Source organism: Aulonocara sp. 'chitande type north' Nkhata Bay, linkage group LG5 (assembly GCF_057382095.1).
Source record: "Aulonocara sp. 'chitande type north' Nkhata Bay isolate Kocher_YH1m ecotype deep benthic linkage group LG5, A_spYH_male_GT1.1, whole genome shotgun sequence".
NCBI classification, from domain to species: domain Eukaryota; kingdom Metazoa; phylum Chordata; class Actinopteri; order Cichliformes; family Cichlidae; genus Aulonocara; species Aulonocara sp. 'chitande type north' Nkhata Bay.
This window is the reverse complement of record NC_141348.1, coordinates 4,303,942-4,308,944: the sequence shown is the minus strand read 5'-3', so window position 1 is coordinate 4,308,944 and position 5,003 is coordinate 4,303,942.

Sequence of the window (5,003 nt, the reverse complement as noted above, 5' to 3'; positions counted from 1 at the left end):
ATCCCAGCCTTGCCGTAATGGTCCATTTGATTCACCTTTTATTGTTTATTTTATTTTCACTTGCTGAATACGGGACAGACTTGACTGGGGGAAAGAAGGGGAGAAAGAAAGAGGGAAAGAGAAACAGCTGAGAAGAGGGACGGGGGAGAAGGGCAAAAAACAAAAACCAACAGAACGGGCAGAGAAAAAAAAATGCATATATCAATCACCTGGATCACCTGCTGAGAAAGAAAAAAGAAAACAAGCAGAAGAGAACAAGAGTAATAGTTTTACTGCCTTACTTTCAGTTAATGTATTTTGTTTTGCACTATGCATATTTTATATGCCATTAGGTCATTTATTGTGAAAATTCTCATGTAGGAACTATTGTACTGCATTTTGGTTCCACTGGTGCACCTGAGGGAGATGCACGCCCATGTTGATGTGTGAGCATGGCAAGTTGAAGCAAGAGAAGCCAATTTAATTCAGAGAAAGTTGTTTCTTAAAAGTATCTGTAAAGTGCTCATTTCTGCCTCAAAGCATGGGTCAGCCAGCGAGGTATGTTTGTATGTTATATAGATCATTTTATGTCTTTACTTCACTCGTCTTACTATCTCATTGGATTTTATGTTATGTTTTAGTTCGACGGTGGCGTAGTTTGTGATCAAGGTGAAGCTGTGACAACCCCAAGATCTTACAACTAACATTAAAGCCAACTTCATGCCATCAGTAAAAGAACTCTTTATTGACTTTAAGAAGAGGTAGAAGTGATAGTCGAACTCGGACCTGCATGATTCCCGGCCCCCTGGTGGCAACATCGTGCCAGTGCACCAAGGACCAAGCTGCTGCAAATGTTAATGGACACACAAGTTCACAGTTGCTTCTTCATAAAGATGTCCAGAAGCCAGACATTAAAGTTTATGTTTGGAAAGATGACACAAGGAAGGAGAAACAATAAGGAACTGTGTTAAGCCTGACAACAACAGCATCACAAGTTAGCAAGAAGGGAATTAATGCACCCAAGTTCACAATTCATTACTCAAGTCAAGTTAAAGGGAGATTTTGCATCAACAAATAAGTGCATTACAAGAAAAACAAAATGTCAGACACAAATGAGACAGAAATTGAAGCTCCCAGTGCAGAACAAGCTGCAAGGCAAGTGGATGAAACCTCTTTAGAGCAAACAGTGCAAATAGAGCAACGTAGAAGTGAAAGGTCTCGCATGCTCACAGAAAAAGGAAAAGAATTCCATAATCAAAGGTTACAAGGGTTGCAACGTCGCTTTGACAGTATTTATGACAGATGGAAAGCATTAATCAAGGTGGCAAAAAAATCTGTTATAAAAGGAGATCCACCTGACATTCTTGAAGGTCACATGAACGTTGTACAAAGAGAAGCAGCCGAGCTTAATGATATTTATGATGAATACAGAGCAATGGATGGACCACCTCATGATATGCGTTCCAAGCTAGACAAATGCACATCAGTGACTACAGTAGTTTTGCAAAAGATCAAATGTCACATTAAAGGAGAAACTCAAGAGGAGATTGTATGGCCTGATGCAGGCTCTATATTTACATCCTCTAGCTCTGTTAGTGTCTCAGTTCATAGTCCATTTAAAGCCAATACAGTTCTTTCTAATGGTTCCTCCTCCAAAAGACAAGAAGCTGCAGCAGAGTATGAAGCCACAAAGGCTGTGCTTCAGATAATGACAGAACAAGAGAAGTACAGAGAAAGAATGCAAATGCTTGAAGAAGAAGACAAACGCATATCCGCAGAGCAAGCAGCTGCTGCAATGTCACAACGTCTCCTGGAGGAAAAGGAGGAAACTGAGCGCAAGTTACAAAGAGAAAGGGAGAAAGTGGCTGTGATAAAGAGACAACAAGAGGAAAGTGCTGCAAGGAGAAAGTCAGTTGAGGACTTAAGAAGAGAAATTGAAAGATTGGAAAATCTGAAAGGACTCAAGGCAGCACAGGCAAAACTACAAGTTTATGAGGAAGACTACGTTTCAGTAAAGCAAGAAAGAGTCACTCTAAACCCTGCAAACTTACAGGTAACAGAGTCCAAGAATACTGCTAATCAACCCTTACAACCACGAAGAGAGTTAAATGTCACTTATGAGAGCACAGGTGAGCTTGTAAAGGTTTTGGCAGAAGCTATGTCAGCTAATAGACTGCCTATTCCAGAGCCCTCGGTATTTAGTGGGGATCCACTTAAGTTTAAGCATTGGAAGGCGTCCTTTCAGACTCTAATAGAGAGAAAGAACATTCCCACGAAAAGATATTTTTTCTACAGAAGTATGTTGGTGGCTGTGTTAAGGAAGCCTTAGATGGCTATTTTCTGATTGGCTCTGAAGACTCATATGAGGCAGCATGGAATATGCTCAATGAACGTTATGGAGAGCCTTTTGTCATTGCTAAGGCCGTTGGAGACAAGTTACACACCTGGCCAAAGGTCACAGGAAAGGATAGTGCAGAGCTAAGAAAGTTTGTGGACTTTTTACAAAGCTGCCAATCTGCAATGACTAATAATGAGAATCTGAACATTCTCAATGATGGCATTGAGAATCAAAGACTTGCTGCTAAACTACCAGATTGGTTAAGTAACAGGTGGAACCGAAAGGCTACAGAGTACCAGCTGGAGCACAAAGGATTCCCACGTTTCAGTTACTTTGTAACATTCCTGTCAATGGAGGCAAGTATCGCATGTAATCCCATTACATCATACCAAGCCATAAGACAAAGTGACTTTGACCAACCAAAGACAAAACCTCAACCTACACCCATTCCTAAGAGACAAGATACAGTGAAAATCTTCACAACTAACTCTACTGAAAGAAGCATGGTCTCTTGTGTGTTTTGTAAAAGAGCAGGACACGGCTTACACAAGTGTCATAAGTTCACTGAGAAACCTGTCGCTGAGAGAGTCAAATTCATTCAAGGTGAAAAATTATGTTTTGGCTGTTTAAATAGTGGCCATCTCTCCAAGAACTGCAGCAACAAGATGACATGCAACACATGCTCAAAACGGCATCCTACATGCCTGCATGAAGAAAGACAAAGACAAGAGGCAAAGAAAGAACCACCTAAAGAGCAACAAGTAAGTGAACTGAAGGAAACCCAGCATCAGGTAACACAGTCACAAGACATAGTCAATGAGACCACATCTAATAGAGTGACTCATGAAAGTAAAAACACACAGACATCCGCAATAGTCCCAGTCTACGTATCCACACAAAATGAGCCAAGTAAAGAAGTACTGATCTACGCTCTGCTGGACACACAGAGTGATTCTTCATTTATTCTTAATGAAGTAGCAAATAACTTGGACACAACCAAAACTCAAGTTAAGCTCAATCTATCTACAATGTCATCCAAGAAAACTACTGTACCATGCACAAAACTTGAAGCTCTGCAAATAAGAGGACTGTTTTCCAAGAAGAAACTCACTGTACCAGTTGTTTACACACGGGACTTTATACCCGCTAATCGTAGTCATATTCCTACTCCAGACACTGCAAGGGCATGGTCACATTTGGAGCATCTCACTGAACATATTGCACCCCCTTTGGACTGTGAAATAGGACTCCTTTTAGGGTATAACTGCACACAAGCCTTAATGCCCAGAGAGGTCGTATGTGGTGAAGAAAACCAGCCATACGCTCAGAGAACAGATTTGGGTTGGAGCATCGTCAGCTACTGTGATTCATGTGATACGGGTAATGATGTAATTGGAGTAAGTCACCGCATCATTGTAAAACAAGTTATACCAGAGACTGAGTCACCCACAAAACTAAAGAATAAGGTTCATTACATCTGCAAGACACAAGTAAAGGAAGTAACATTTCCAGATGTAATCAAAGCACTTGAATCAGACTTTACAGAGAGAGCAGTGGAAGAGACAAGCATTTTGCAAGAAGATGTCCGCTTTATTACAAAGCTACAAGAAGGAATAAAGCAAAAGCTAGATGGACACTATGAAATGCCACTGCCTTTCAAGGGTGACAGGCCAGATCTTCCCAATAACATGCCAAGTGCAATGCAATGTTTAAGTAGTCTCGAACGCAGATTCAAAAGGGACCAAAGGTACTACACAGACTATGCAAATTTTATGGCGAACATGATAGCATGTGGTGACGCAGAGAAAGTGCCGGAGAAAGAACTGTAATACACCTGTTTGGTATATCCCCCACCATGGGGTATACCACCCTCAGAAGCCCGGCAAGATACGTGTAGTCTTTGACTGCTCTGCACAATATCAAGACACTTCGCTGAACATGCACCTGCTTACAGGGCCTGACCTCACAAACACTTTGGTGGGAGTGCTCTGTAGGTTCAGGAAGGGCTCCATTGCTGTAATGTGTGACATGGAACGCATGTTTCACCAGTTTCATGTAACACCTCAAGACCAGGACTACTTACGCTTCCTGTGGTGGGAGCATGGTGACCTAAGCGTTCCACCCTCAGTCTTTCGAATGAAGGTTCATCTCTTTGGCGCTGCTTCTTCTCCTGGCTGTGCCAACTTTGGGTTAAAACATCTAGCCACGCAAGGTGAGGGAAAGTTCACTCCAAACACTGTAAGGTTCATTCAAAGGAACTTTTATGTAGATGATGGACTTGTTAGTGTTATGTCAGAGTCAGAAGCCATAAAACTAGTCCAAGAGGCAAGAGAACTGTGTAGCACAGGTAAACTAAGATTACACAAGTTCATATCAAACAGTGAAAATGTGATAAAGTCATTGCCGAGAGAAGAGTGTGCAGAAAGTATTAAGGATGTAGATTTGGCACTTGGAGAGCCATTAATGGAAAGGGCTCTTGGTGTTCAGTGGTGCGTTTCTGCTGATGAATTTCAGTTCAGAATAACTGTAAAAGAGCACCCAATGACAAGAAGAGGAATTCTGCGCACAATAGCATCAGTGTATGACCCACTGGGATTTGTGGCACCGTTCATCCTAAGAGGAAAGCAAATCCTGCAACAGTTATGTCAAGAGAAAGTTGGATGGGACGAGCCACTCTCAAATGATC